The sequence below is a fragment of the Thunnus albacares genome, chromosome 24 (assembly GCF_914725855.1).
Source record: "Thunnus albacares chromosome 24, fThuAlb1.1, whole genome shotgun sequence".
Lineage (NCBI taxonomy): Eukaryota > Metazoa > Chordata > Actinopteri > Scombriformes > Scombridae > Thunnus > Thunnus albacares.
This window is the reverse complement of record NC_058129.1, coordinates 1,402,595-1,418,748: the sequence shown is the minus strand read 5'-3', so window position 1 is coordinate 1,418,748 and position 16,154 is coordinate 1,402,595. Positions and strand designations below refer to the sequence as shown.

Here is a 16,154-nt window from a genome sequence, read left to right as displayed (position 1 = left end):
CTGTGGAAAATGTTCATCCAGTTGTACACAAGGTTAGGGGTTTCATCACCAAGAAACCTCAAATCTTCTACATGTATTGTCTTATAATGCAATGGTATGCCTTCACTTTAATTTATCTTTAAATGTGCATATGCCTCAAATTCTGAAACAAAATTCAACAGGAAACTATGAAGCTGTAAATAATGTACATTTTTAAAGGGTTTTTTTCCCCTTTATTTGACAGTAAAATGTGCAGAGACAGGAAACGGGGGTAGACTAAGGGGTAATGTATACAACAGAGGTCTGCGTCGGAAAACAAACAGCGGATGTTGCGGTTATGTGGTACGCCTCTTAACTTAGACCAAAAAACAACCACTTTTAAGATCAGACCACACAATTAAGTGACTTGAAAAAATACATTGCCAAGTCTGTCCTCAGGCTTTGCGTAATGAATAAAAACAACAAAAATAAAGGTGAAAACCAACTCCATACATGCAATAACATGCAATTAACATGTACTGAAGTAGCATATCACATGACATGGTTAAGCAACATTTGAGTAAAGTTGCAAGGACAATACTTCCTCTCATGTCTTGCTCTTTCATCTGTTTCATTCTGCAGATGTCTCTCCTTTTTCACTCTGCACTGAGTGTTTTGTGATGGTTATTTGGGGTGCTTTAACTGTCTCCCTCATGCCTCTATGCACCTTTATTCTGCTTCCTGGCTACCACAGTAGGAGTAAAATTGAGCGTCCTGGTACTGGCTCAGTTATAAAATCCAAACGCACCATGGAGCATCTCTCCTACCAGCTGCTGACAGCACTGTCAGCTGGAGAGTCGATCACCCTTGACGATAGAGGCGGAGATGGTAGAGATGCTGTTATGTGTCTGTTTAAACAGGAGTTAAGCTGACCTAACTGCATGTGATACCGGAGCTGAGAGCTCAGAGCAGGAAATACAGTTGCTCTGCTTCCATCATCTCACGCTGATTCATTTTGAAAGAGCAACGGCCAATGGGGAAACTCCAACACAGCTGGCTGACCAATGGCATAATCTCATCGCATCACTCACATCACTCATGAACAACCACGGTTACAGTCCATGGCCAATCATAGCAAAAGTCAAACACCATACACATGAAGAGCTAATCTGAAGACAAGAATGGCATTTTAAAGGAACTGACTATGGACTCAATGTTCCCTTTTGAATACTAATTTTTTTCCCAAAGGAGAACACATAATATGAGACTTAAAGAGTAGATCAGTATACTGCGGAAAAAATACCACTTTTCAATATAGTACTACATTGCTGGAATTGATGGAATAAACAGCGTTCTTTCAAATGAAGGAGGAAGAGATATACAGATTGTTGTAGACTCATACACAGTTGTAACTGTAGGAAGGTGTACAGTATGTAAATGTGACTAATCAAAGTTTCAGAGTTTCTTTCCAGGGGTGCCAGCTGGTCTCCTGAATTCACTCCCCTCTGGGTGGAACTATGAGGAGGTCGCTGGCCACTCTCTTCAAAACATGCCATGGAAGATTTACAACCTGTCCTCAGGCTTACACCTAAAAACATGCAAGATTCATCAGAGCCAACTGAATCTGGATTCACTGTGTGCCCGAGTCAGCGCTGCTGAATGAAACAAGACAAAGGGAAGGTGGGGTGAAGCCAGTGCTGAAAACTGTGTGTGTGTGTGTGGTGTGCACTGATACTCACACGCACCTTTGCTATTGTCTCAAACATAATTGGCCCACTAACACACACACACACACAAACACAGTCAAACCCTTTAGAGGAGTGTGTTGTGGCGAGATGACAGGAGCCGATGCCTGTGTGCTGTGATTTGGAGAGGATCCAAGCCTTGTTTGGCTGCAGACAGCGCTGCTGGCTGTGGACAGCAGTTCAATAAGGATGCCTCTACAATGAACGGCTACCCATGAGAGGAACCTGACTGAGCGGTGTCCTGCTACATTTCAGCTGGGTCACAATCGGAAAGATCATCTCTTTATAAAAAAAAGAGCGGACATGGTGTTTTACACTAAGGGGTCACATGGTGCTGTGATGTTTATTTACTCCACAGCTGTTTTATGTACAGAGATGAATCAACTTCCTAATGAAAAGCAGACAATCACAGTTTTATAGTGATGAAAGCTCAACCTATGTAAGTATGTCTCTGTGTAAACTCACATCATTTTTCAGCACTGTAAAGTGGCAGTCACTCCACAAAGCGACATTCTGCTCATCTACACAAACAGGAAGGTCAAGTAACTACTCACAGGGTGACTCGTAGCTGGTGAGCTAACAGCGAACTCGCCAACCGGCTCGGCTGGAAGCTGCCAGAGTTTCTCTTTGTTTCCTCTCTACTGTTCGGTGGGGGTTCTTCTCTTGAATGAAGTGTGAGAAAGCTTGGGGTGGTCACCACATGCTACTTAGTGCTACAGATGGGTGAGCTCAAGCCAGGGACCTGTGCTCTTGCTTAACACACACACACACTTTTTGGCCCCCACAATTCTAAAATGAATCTGGCGTCCCTGCGCAAAATGGACTCTAAACTTTAAATATTTGATGTTCCTAGTTTTTCTACCAGTGAATTACTGACTGTTATGTTCATCTAAGCTAACTGAGGCCTATATTCATACACTAGAGACCAGTTAACCTGCTGCTAATACTTTATATGATCTGTTGTGTAAATTTGGAGTAGAAATGACCTGCTTGCATATTGTTAGTAGGTATGCTAGACATTATTTCTTAATCCATTTATCAATCCACATTTATTAGAGCAATATAAGACTATAAGAATAAATATAATATAAGAGCAGTTGTAATAATTTACTGAATTTGCAATTTTGAGTTCAGCAACAGTACAACTGACAGCTCTGTTAATGGCCTTATTGAAAATAATATATGTTGGCTTGATGGTGGTTTATAATGATACCGAGTAATTTACTATGATGAATATTGACTTACTGTACATAGAGTTTTATTGTAATTGTTTCCTGAACCACATCCATATGTATAAAGTCCTGCTCCTGTTTAAATGTAAATGTAAAGGTGACACAGCAAGAGTGGACTTTGAATTAATCTTCACCTACTCATCATCTTTCGTTATTTCCAGTACTGGGTCATGTCAGAATGGAAATGTAATGATATCCCTGATAAGATATATCTTAATCTCACAAGGGGTGAAAAATAGCTTCTGTTATTTAATTAGTTTTACTTTTATTTATTTTTGTTTATGTCAATGTTGTTGACAATCTTTGTTATACATGTATAATTTGGGTGTATGTAACAAGAGATAAAAGGCATGGAGAAAGAGAAAATGCCACATTGAGATTTTTATATGCTGTTCAAAATATGATGACAAATGAATGTATATTTATTCATATTGATAATTTTTAAAAATCATGCTGCAGATAGACATTAATGGTGTAATGTTCTGTTGAGACTGGTCTGGTGGATCAGCATTGCAGCACTGACAAAAACAACTTCTAGAACAAAAGCTTTTTCCTATGAAACTAAAAGATCTGGTCTGGCCCAATTGCTGCTTGTTGTTCAACTTAGCAACTTTGTCAGCATGTGACACTGAGGTGAAGCCAATGTGTCAACTTCATGTCTGTCAGCCTGATAACTTAACCCGGCTGTGGAATGAATCTGTCCCGGTGAAGATGCACACTAGAAAAAAACATTAATAAGTCATCTCTGTACGGTAACCTCCAATGATGTTGTATTATCTGGAAATTAATGTGTATGAATAACAATGACACTAATACTAATTGTGAAATGAAAAGAAGGGAGCCCTTCAAGCAACTATCAACATGAGTTGGATACCTTTGTTGTAACTTTTGCCTTTTGGCTGTGGTTGAGATCATTTTTTCTTTGTAAGCTCTGCAAGCCAATTTAGTAGTTCCATATTTAGCTCTTGGCGTCAAGTCTGTTAACCAGTTAAGGTGGACTGGGATTCAGTTCAAGAAGCGGTGGATTGTTTGATGCAGCTGCCATGTTTTCATCTTTTTGACATCAGCACATAAACACCCAGTGGAGATGACATTGGATTGGAATTGCAGCTGGCAGGTAACATTTGAGGAAAATATGGAACATTTCGGTTCTGAATGAAATGATTTAACAATGTATACATTATAGTGCACCACAGTGACCCCAACTACCTAAATCTGATCCCAGCTCACTGCTGGGACATGTTAGGATGCTCAGTATATTTAACATCTGACGTCAAGTTCAAGATTTGTTATACCTTTCAAACACAAAAATGACAACGTTGGGCTCAATTGTCTGGCTAAAGCAGCTTTATTCAAGCCAATTCAATGATTCGATGATCATGATTGAGCCGTGGCCATCACACACGGCGATCACAACACCTCCCTTATCCATCTCCAATCCTGTTTGTTTTGCTGTGTGACTTCAACCGTCAAACACGCTCCATCGCACAACCTTAAAACACTGGAACCACAGAGTTCATCAAGGAGTAACCCAATGAACTGCAAATGAGCACACAAAGAGCAGACAGGTGTTTCATCAGATCAATATCAGGATGAGTCTGTGAAGATCTGTTCAGGATGATCATGTGATGTGAGATGAGGATGAATTAGGGATGTTCTGAATACAGCCCCACCATCCCGATCCATGTCTTTTAACATCGACTGCTTGTGTGAGAACCACTGTGTGACCAGGGTTAAGGTTCAACAGCATGGAAGGTGGATCGATTAATTGCTATTAATAGTTTACTTGATTATAAATATATTAGCCTGTTATGCATAAGAGGAGGATGTGCAGTTTAACTGTCAGAAAATGTACTGTAAATTTGCTGAAACACTGGTTGTGACATTACTTTAGGCAGAGTTACAGGTGTGTTTGCTGAACATCCGTAAGGGCCACACAAATTGTAAAAAAAAAAACGCTCCTCCCTGCTGTCCAAGGAAGAAAAAAGTGTGCAGCACAATGGAGTTGTTGTCTGGCGGCTGTCCAGTTTAGCTAAATAAGGCTCATGCTTATGCTAAACTAGCATCTTCGACCAAAGCGGCGAGCAGCTGCTCAGTTAACACAGACTGAGAGCTGAGTATCAGATGGCAGAGAGCTCCACTGTAGCTCTGGTGCTAACAGTCGGGACAAGCAGGACTTCAAATACACATGCTTCCATTTGTTCCAGATGAGCAGCTGTTTCCTGCAGCTGGACTAGCACTAGCTACAGTGAACAATGCACATCACTCAAATCATGTAAAGAAGGTATGCATATTATTTTATATGAAACCAGTCAGACTGAATCTGTTCTTTACATTTGTAATGTTCTCTGATTTTGCTGTGAACACAGGTCACATCAGTGGTTAAAAAACGGTTCTGTAATGGAAAAACATACACAGTTGAACTGGCAACAATTAATTGACTATTGATTGTTAATGTGGCAGACTATCAATTAATGAAATTGCTTAAAGATCCCCTCCAAACATGTATTAAAATGTATAAAAAAATACTCTGCTTGGAACAATAATGTGTGTCTGATATGGTTTTTCCCACAAAAAAGTATAATATATAAAAAATAATCCATAATATGGCATCGACTCCTTTTCCCTCATTAAAAATTCCAGAATCTATAAATATGTAAATATATTTCATCTCAGAAGTTTAACTGCTGGATACAAGATGTCTCCTAATGCACTGAAAAGTCCATTCTCAGTTTATGTGCACTGGAGGCTTCAGGTTTCCACATCACACTTGTGTAAGCTGAATATTGGACCAGGATTGGCTCCAAACTAGTTGTGATATCACAAATCATGCTCATAGGCCCACCCCTTAAAATCTTTAGTGAACACAGAGAAACTTTCCACTTTCAGCAGATGGCTGTTAAAACAGCCTTCTAGTGTCAAACTCTGCATATACGTACATCATTCTGCAAATCCTAATTTACTGTTGAATGTGTTGAAAGAATCCATTTATGAAAAGAACACATTTTGCTAATAAAACATCTTTACTCAAGTATAGAATGTCTATGTATTTTTACAATATACAATAACATATTACAGGCCTCAGTGAAACCCAAGGACATTGCTGCTTTTGTTCCCAACAGAGGTATGAAATGAAGACATATAATGAAACAGTGGCAATAAAGTATGACTGTTATTACAGCTGAGATGCATGGTTGATTCATACTATAAAATTTTAACAAGGCGACGCGCCCACGCATGTGTCAAACACACATATATGAACACACTACAGGACTAAGGAAAATAGTATGTGCATTATGTGTGCGTTCGTGTCCTGTGAGCAGTGGCAAGTGAATAAGCGACAGTGACAGATTGCCCACCACATCTTCTAAATGATCCTGCAGCCCGGGGCAGCTCGAGCGAGGGATGTGTAACATTTCATCATCTCTGTTGTGGAGAGCAGAAATAAAGCCAGTGTTGATGATAGACGGACTCTTATAATGGAGGACAAGAACAGGAAGTGTATATGTTAATGTGTGTGTGTGAGCAACATATCTCAAAGGTCAAACAAATGGTTCAAGGTCGATTCTGAGGCCTTTGCCTCCACAAGGCCAAGCTGTAATGACTGGCTGGATAAACAACACATACATTATAACAAGCTTTTCAAATACAACACATTGTTAAAGATGAAACCAGTGGTTTCCAACCTTTTTGGCTTTTGACGTCTTACAAAAAGCAGTGTGTAGTCGGGGACACATTTCACATGTTTATGAGTTGTTAACAGCTCCACCAAATAGTGATTTTTCCCTCTAAACTTCTCACATGCTTTCATTTCAATAAATGTTCAAATGATCCAATATTTCACCAAAAGTCAAAGATTAGAGAAAAGGTCAAAAACTGAAAGCAGATGTGCTTAAATATAGTCCACTACATCACACGTATAATGTACATGAATTGTACTACTAATAGATGACAATTATTATTAATAGATCAATAGTTTGGATGCAAGTACACTTTAGTGTGCTGTAGCTGTAGCTAACTCCTTTTTCACTAGAGTATTCTCTGTTTCAGTGGTGTTGAAGTGTACAGTTTGGAAATACTGAAACATTTTATTCTAGCTACACTATTATGCTAATAGTTTTTAATACACTTACTGAAAATATACTAGAGCAGTAATATATATTACACAGTAGTGTATTTATTAGAAGTACATTATACTTTAATTTTAAATCAAGTGTGGTAAAAATATAATATTTAGTAGGGATGTCATGATACCAGAAATTTAGTAGTAGATACCAATACCAGTATAATTACACGATTCTCGATACCCAATTCGATACCACGGTTAAAAACACAGCAATAAATCCCATGTACTTCATCATACACTCCTTTTATTAAAAACATGTAAACATTACAAAAAACATGTGAACATTACAAAAAACAACAACAGTGGCATGTAGCCTTCAAGTATTTAAAAGAAACAATATTGAGACAAGACATGAAAAAATATGGAAATAATAAATAGGCCTATATATAATGATAAAAAGAAACAACTATTAACATGACAAAAAAAGCTTCTGATATGGTTGGCTGTGTATGTGTTTGCTGACTTTGCTCTTGTCTCTCCTGGTGGACACCCTCCTCTCTGATACTGTGAAAGGAAAACTATGAAGTTTCAGTTATCAGCTCAATGACTGTAAGAAAACAGCAGAGGCTGCACACACATATGTACTAACACACACATACACACACCTCTATATATTCAGAATGCAAGCAGTCGTTTGAATTTACTGACATGGTGACAGACCATTAGTCCGGAAATATTTACTTAAAACGCTAATATAATATATTTAGATGACAGATGATGTAGCCTACTTCTAGGAGCTATGGTTATATTACGTTAGCCTAAACACGGTAGCCTTTAAGGTTTAGCCATTGCAAACGTTGTATGTAAATATAGTTGACTACACAGCAGTGCCAGCTGTCTCAAACAAAAGTAATGGTGATTTCAGGATAACAAGGATAACACTTTGGATAACACTTTTGAATTGAAACTCACTCACCTTCAATTCATTGAATCAATCTGGATATCTGTCTTTGAAGTACTTCGCTAAGTTGGAAGCGTTTCCTCCTTTTGTCTGAAAAGTTCGATGCCACTGTTTGCATACTGGTTTTTGTGAATTTATTATTAATATCTGATGATCCACCTTGAACACAAAGTACTTCCATACATGACTCTTATTGTTTTTCTTTTTGACGAGTCGAGACAGAGCTATCGCTGCTGCTGTACTTGTCGCCGTCTTCCACCTGTTGTTGTTCCGTGTAGGTAGGTGTTCAACGGCAGACTGGAACACTTTTAGGCATATATGCTGCCTCCATCAGGTCCAGAAGAATTGCAGCAGAATTTTAGCATCGACTTGGTACTGAAGCATTTGTTCTCGTGACATCCCTACTATTTAGTATTTCATAATAACATCATATTAATATACTTTCAGTCTGTGAAAGTGTACTTTAACTATACTATCATGCTAACAGTGGTTTACACTTACTGAAAATATACTAGAATAGTATGTGACAGCAGTTATCTTAAAAGTGCACTTTAAATATTTAACTCAAATTTGACTAAAAATATATTTCACAGTAGTGTATTAATGCGTCGGTATTTGATGCCCTGGGAATGAGAAACGGTTGGGAATTTGTTAGCTTAACTTAGCATAAAGAGTGTAAGCATGGGGAAAAGGCTAGGCTTGCTCTGTCCAAAGATGATAAATACACCTACAAGTACCTCTGAAGCTCACTAATGAACACATGTCTTGTCTGTTTAATCTGTGCATAAACAGAAATGGGAAAAAAAAAAACAAAATTGTAGTTTTAGAGGACATTGTGTGCTGGAACTATTTCAAACAGTTTATCCATCCAATCAGCACTTCTGTCCTTGACTACAGTGCAGATGAGCGCCAGATATGATGGGTGAGCACAGGTTCTAGTATAGCTGTCTGTACAGAAAGAATTATTCCTCACTAGGCTCCAGGGAGTCACTGCACTCAGGAGTTGTCTGCCAAGAAATAGTTCCAGTGAGAGGTATTGATTTTCTCATCTAAGTCTCTGAAAGAAAGCGAATAAACAGATTTCACAAAATGTTTAACTCTCGCTTTAATTCTTTTTTTTTTTTAGTGCACCATGGAAGTATTCCTTCCATGGTGCACTAAGCAACATTGAAACTGCTTTTCCAAACAGACACAAATTAGATGTTTAAATTCCTTATTCATAGTTCATACACATTTTGAGTGATACATTTCCATGACTTTAAACCAATTTCCATGATTGAACCTACTGTAAACTTGAATGAAAAGTACATATAATATGAAATATCCAAATTAACCACAATTATTCCAAAACATTTATATTCAGTATGGCTGAGCAATAATTTAATATTATATGAATTTTATACTATTAACTTTCAGTGGAAGCATATTGTGATAAACCTCTGCTGCAAAAAACTGATTATTCAAAGCTAATTAAAATTGAAAACTAGGGATGCACAATATTATCAGCACGTCATCGGTATCGGCTGATAAAAGCTCTAAAATGAAATATCAGCATCGGCAATTTATGCCAATTGTGAGAGGCCCATTTGTTGCCATCTCCTCCGCCGCCTGACTGTGCTTCCCTCCACAGACTATTTCACCCTGACGGTCCCAGTGCTTCCTCCACAGGCTCCACTTCACTCAAGCTGCCCGTCAGACCCTCTGCGTCTTCCCACTTTAACTTGACAAACCGGAGCTCAGTGCTCTGGTTGTATCCACATGCAGAAGCGGGGCTAACGTTGGCTAGTGCTGTGCTTCCCCACAGCCATGCTGCAGCTAACGCTCCGCTAGCCTCTCAGCTAACATTAGCCCCGGTTTGTTATTCAGGTTAAAGTAGGAAGAAGCAGCGGTTCTGAGTTAAATAAGGAGTTTCTTTTAAATTGACCAGCCATGTATACTCCTCTGTGCTTTCACATTGTGGAAGACAATAGTATTATGGTCTAATGTATTTAAAGGTGGTTTGTATGTATTCTTGAATGGAATCAGGACATATATTAGTGCAGGATTGTGGAAATGATCATTATTATTATAGTTCATTACTTTTGTTTATTACTTTGCTCTAATAAAAATGACTCTTGGAATTACGTAGAGTTAAATGTTTTTTGTAGTCTAGAGTAGACTTGTATGACTAAGTTTAAAAGGTTCTCTGTGAAACTGGTGAGAAAGAAACACAGGCTGACGTGTTTACTGAGTGACACAGTGCATTCACAACAGAAGCGGCTATTACTGAGCACGTTTTCATTAGGAGATAACTTACCGTTATGCTCAGTGTAAAGAGATTGCAACTCACCCAAAGAAAATCCTGTGGACAGCCCATGGACTTAATCAAAAAAAATCACCATTGAGCCAAAATGAGTGTCTGCAAATCTTATAGCCGCCCTGCCTCCCTTTGCTTTGCTTGTGATCTGAGGAGGACCCTGCAGCAAGCTTAACCCACACATTTGAAGTCTGTGGTGATAAAGTATCCAGCTAGGAAAATACAAACAGGGAGGAAGGATGGAGCAGTGTATCCAGATGCAAGTTGAGCAAGTCATACGCAACACTAGATAAGAGGAGAGTTGCAGAGTGTGGGCTAAGTGGTTTTAAATCAACTCGGCCATCACTGCACTTTAAACCATTCATCCAACCATAATATTTTGTTAGAGTTTATTCCAAAAGCTTACCATCTTGAATATTTTAGAGTAGAAAAAAAACACTAAGTGAGCCTCTCAGCCTGAGCACCGTTTGAAAACTCTTGGGATTGTTTTTGATTATTTTATGGAAACCTTTCAAGGCATCCTTTATAACACTCACAGCTTCTCCATCATAACAGATGCATCTGTTCTATCACTGACCCTGGCCATGTGGCACAATCAAGCATTGAACTGGAGAACAATAATACGGTTAAAGTGATAAATGAATAGTGTGAAGTCCACACACTGCAGCTTGGAAATAGTGAGTGTTTTTCCCCTACTTTGGATCAGAATGCTGATTCTTTATTATGTGAATCCTTGTAAACCCCTGATGGTTTCTGAGGGATGAAAGCCAATAAAAGTATGGAGGTGGGGCAGGTTCTGAATCATAGTTGCCGTATTGTTGCAGCATCATTATCTGCACATCCAAAGCTCCCGTGGCCGAAAGGGAATTCACCGACTCTATCCAGTCTGTGTGGGAACCTCTTCTTACTCTCTCTCATTTCCCATTGTTTGAAGGAATAACAGTGTTATTATAATTGCATGTTAAATTCATTACATTATAGTCAAATGAGTGTGTAATAATATATGTTTTTGTTACCCTTTAGTGGTGGCTCTTTGAGGTTCACTGATTAATGTTTAGAATCTACTGCCTTATAATCACCTGAAACAAATTCAACACTATTTTGACAGAGCTGCATTGGCTAGTTTTGTATCTGTGCTCAATGAGAAACATCACATACACAGTCCAGTTTAATTAGACAAGATCGAATAAAAAGAAGTACGTGGTAAAATGTTTTTTACTTACTGCTTTTGTAATGTATAATGTGAATGATGTGATATTGACTAAGTATCTCGCAAGCTGAAGACAAATTTCTACTTTTGTGCAACACAGGTGGACAATAAAGTTGTTTTGATTTGATTTCACACCCCTGATTCTGCCATCAGAAAAGGGGTTTCAGACAATGTTAGATGATCTGACATGCACTTCATTTGAAGCATATTGAGGGCTTTAGAAGTGCTGATTTCATTCTTTGCTTCTTATGAAAGCCAGGCTTATCAAACATGATGAAGTCCCAGACAATGAACAACGCAGTGTGCACAACCAGAGCTTTCCTTCAATGGGGCTTCGAAACGAAAGTGACTGCCATATCAGATGGGTTAGATGTGAAGCCTAGAATCCTGGAAACTTCCAGGAGAGGGAGATATTGGTTGGCATCCAAGGCAGACTTATTGAACAAGAGTGATGAAGTTCCAAGCCACTACTGATTCAGATACCCACTTGTACTCCAGAGGGGATCATGACAGAGAGGTGAGTAGGAGAACTGCCAAGATTCCAATGTGTCCAGCAAGGACCATATATGCCAAGAGGCACTCAAATCTAGATCAGTGCCATCAAGAACCACCACCTTGAAGTGGAGAATGTGGAGAACACTTTGGTGGATCTTTGAGCTCGTTTCCTCATACTCCTGCAGGGTCTCTGCCATGATCTGTGTCCGGCAGGACCACAGATGCTGAGAGGCGGGTAGGAGCGACCCCAAGGCTCAAGTGCAACCAATGAGGACCACAGATACTGAGCGGTACTCGTATCTACACCAGTACCACCAAAAAACTACCACCATGGAGGAGCAAATGTGGAGGACACTTTGCCAGCTCTTTTTCTATCTCATCCTGCTGTGGGGATCATAGCAGATAAGGAATGCCGAGGCCTTAGTTAGTAAAGCAAGGACAACTGAGACTGAAATCCACTAGGATCCAGACCAGCACTACCAAAAAACCATAGCCTTTGGTGATCATAATGGCTGAGTAGACTAAACAACCCAATGAATATACACAAACATGTAGGAATGCATGAGCATGTGCAAGTGCAATGTAGGGATGATCAATGAGCACTTAAGCATATAAAAAGTGACCTCAACCACTTACCTACAGTACATCTTATATTTTCACATGAAAACCTTAATTTGCTGATTTGCATTTGAAACCTATGGGCTGGTGTGTATTTGATGAAGGTTGGGGGTGAATATAGTGAGCTTTGTCATAGCAGTAATGGGCCAATTTAATGTTCAGATAGAAAAGTTCATGTCTTAATTGTACCTGATTTGAATATCTGGATTATGAAGCCTTCCCCAGGTGTAATGCCTTGTATGATTAATGACAGTGGAAGAACTAGTTCTCTCTGCCTCTCTCTCTCCCTCCATATCGGTGTGAGCATGAACTAGCTCGCTTTCATGTTTCATTAATCTTATTCAGGCTGCCGAGCACACCTTTGGTAAAATCTCCTGTCTCAACAGTGTTACTCTGGAGTTGTGAAAAATGTCTCTGCTCTCCATGGAAAAGAGAGCAGTGCTTTTTCTTTCACTTTTGGTCAGCTCAGACAGGGGGCCTGACACCACATTATTCCCCTGTGAGGCCACTCAACTTCACTGTTCACAGTGAGGGACGTGGGGCTTTCTCTGCTCTGCCCCTGGCATTTTGCGTATCACATTAAATCATATCTTGTAATATATTTGCTTTGCTGCAGGGGAAATTTTCATTAAATCCTCCTAAACAGGAAACATTACAGTTTTCTGGCTTTCTATGACGCATCATGTCAACAGTCACGTACACGTAATTTGCGCCTTGCATTATGTTTTAATAACCCTTGATATCTGTCTGTCAACAATGATTGAATAAGGAATATATGCTATGCAGTATTACCATACAAAATAAAATACATACTTTTTTTGAGAAAACAAGTTGTCTTTAACTTTTTTAACCCATGAAGTTCATATTTATTCAGATTTCACTAAACCCTTGCATGGAAGCTTTGCATATTACATACATTAAAGGCACATTACTTCCAGCACTGGTACTGAACGTTGGGATTGGACATAAATTATGAAGAGTATGTCCAATATGGACCTAATTCCTCAGGAAATTGGGCTGACTCCCCAGCATCAGTGCACATCGAATCTCCAGAAAGCAAGTCATTTTATCAAAATTCTTACATACTCCCTGGTTTGACACATCCATCCAACAGTACCTCGAGGTCTTCTATTTGTATGATGATTTGTATCATGATACACATCAAATGACTTACACTGCCAGTGTGTATTGCACTTAAAGGATATCGCTGACGATTTTCTATATTTTAGGCATCATCAACAAATCTCATGTGCAGAGCCAAACCAACAATAAACCAATCCTACTTACAAGTATTGTATGTGTATCCAAAGCCAGACATATCACATTCCTCTGTACTGTAGACCAAAAACTAGTAAAAACACATGAAGGAGTGACACAGCTGCTCTGCATGGCATGGCCCATCACCACAAAGAGTTTAGGCACGGTATTATGTTTAGAAATAGCTCCAAAGACAAATAACAGCAGTCATGTTTTGAGTCTCCAAAGAGTAGTTCCATGTAAAACAGCACACGCTTGGGAATACAGTTCCATTTACAGAGCTTGGCTTGCCTATTGTGCTACATATCACGACCTCTTGACATTGTAATGCATCGTACATTTTATATAGCACTTGAAAATCCTTTTATTACTAAGTGTCGTTCTGTCTGTGCAAACTCAAAAATGTGTTACATGCATCTGTCTTTCTGCCTTTTCCTTGCACCTCTCAGTGACTAAAACAAGCTAGTGTTTTTTTTTTTTTTTCCCTCAGAGTTAAGATTAGGGCAGGAAGAGCTGACAATTGGATGTGTTATTACCATAGGCCTGCTCATTCTGTTTACCTCCTCCTCCTCTCCACCCTCCTCCCTCTAGCTTTGCCTCTGCCCGCTCTCCTTCTCTCTCTCTCCCTCTGTCTCATGTCTCTGCCGCTCACCCCCCTCCTCCTGCTCCTCTCCTCTCCTCTGTCACGGAGTGGGAGCCAGGGAGTGACGCATCATCATTCGTTATTCCACTGAACACTCTGTCGATTCCCCCTCTGAGCTGCAGTTTCATATCTCATCAAGAAAAATGCCAGCCGTAACCGCGGCTGGCTCCAGATTAAAAAATCAGGTGCGCCATGCCACAGGCAGACCTATTTGCAGCAAAAAAGCCTTTAAAGTGAGAAGAGAGGAGAGGAGTTAGCAAGAATATATCTATTGGATGCCTCAAATTTCCCTGTTAAATTAGGCTGTAAATGTCCAAATGCAGTATGAGGAAAATATCATCATTGCTCACTTTCTGAATGATTTCTTTTTGACTGCACCGTGTTTTTTTACATTATCCATTTACATACGCACGGTTTTACAGTTAAAAGCTGATATATAATCACTTTTTACTAAGGTTGAGGTTTATACAATCAGTAATAGCAAACCTGCTGAATGATGAACATTTGATGTTACTATATAGATGTTGGGAAAGAAACTGTTTGCAGCTGCCATTTCCAATAAAACTGGTATTACTTAAAGACAGGAGACTGATCCTCAGCCCTGGAGTCCTGACTGAACTGTGTCTACAGCACTGAGACATATCTAATAATAAATACTCATGCTTTGATCACATATTACCTGATAGAAGTAATCATCTCATTCATTTAACACTTTATTTCTGACAGCTATCTGTATTAATACAACATTATACACTGATGCATTTGAGAATTTTGGCTCACTTCATTCAATAAAAAAAGGGTTTGTAGATAGAAAGTGGACAAAAATGTTATCCAGCCCTGGCCTTACCACAGTGGAAACTGTTTATAGTGATCACATCCGTCCAGGTCAAATTGATCACTATAAGTGGATGATTATTATAACTGATTTTTTTTACTTTTTCTTTATTACTCATTCAGATTACCATTGACATTTGTATGTTTATTACATGAATATGAAGTAATGAAACTGGCAGTTTCACTATTTACTGAATTTTATTGACTGTTTCAAACCTTTGCCTCGCTGCTGCGTCTCGCTGCAGTTTCGCTACTGACGGCTTCCCAACTCATTTTGAAAAAGACGAGAGAAAGAGAGAGCGTGCCCGAGCCAGCTGAGAGAGAGAGAGCGAGCAGTGGTAGTGAGAAAACCGGAATAAAATGTTACTTTCTGATTGGCTCACAGCGGTTACAAATAAACACACCAACACCCTTACATGGAAAACATGGAAAAAAAATGTAATTACGGTAATTCTATTTATTTGTACCTTTTGATTATTACAAACCAGGTGTCGGTGGCACCTTTCCTGCCATGCGTTTGAATCAGCAGAGCTAACGCAACAGACTCATTCTTCTTTCGCTTGTGTGTGAAGCGGCCTATCTTTTCAAAGCTTATTCTTATTGGCTTTTTAATTGCAAAGCTTTTATTGCACGTACAGTAACTGTCTCTCCTGCGCTGCGCTGTGTGTGCTGAGCCCTGCCCCTCGGTGCTCCTCAGAGCAGAGCAGAGGAGACGAGACAAACAGACCCTGAACTCAAATGAAACAAGTGCACGTAAATTTGGAAAATAACATAAATAAACAGTCATGCTATATCCTCTCATCTCCACTGCGCCCTTGTATTTCAGCGAGGGCTCCTTG

At 39.3% G+C, this 16,154-nt stretch overlaps 1 protein-coding gene across 1 annotated transcript in view; it reads right to left on the bottom strand.

Moving 5' to 3' along the window:
- The window catches only part of LOC122976469 (pseudouridine 5'-phosphatase), a 41,152-nt gene that overhangs the window by 15,550 nt on the left and 9,448 nt on the right, over window positions 1-16,154 (bottom strand). The window lies entirely within an intron of this gene.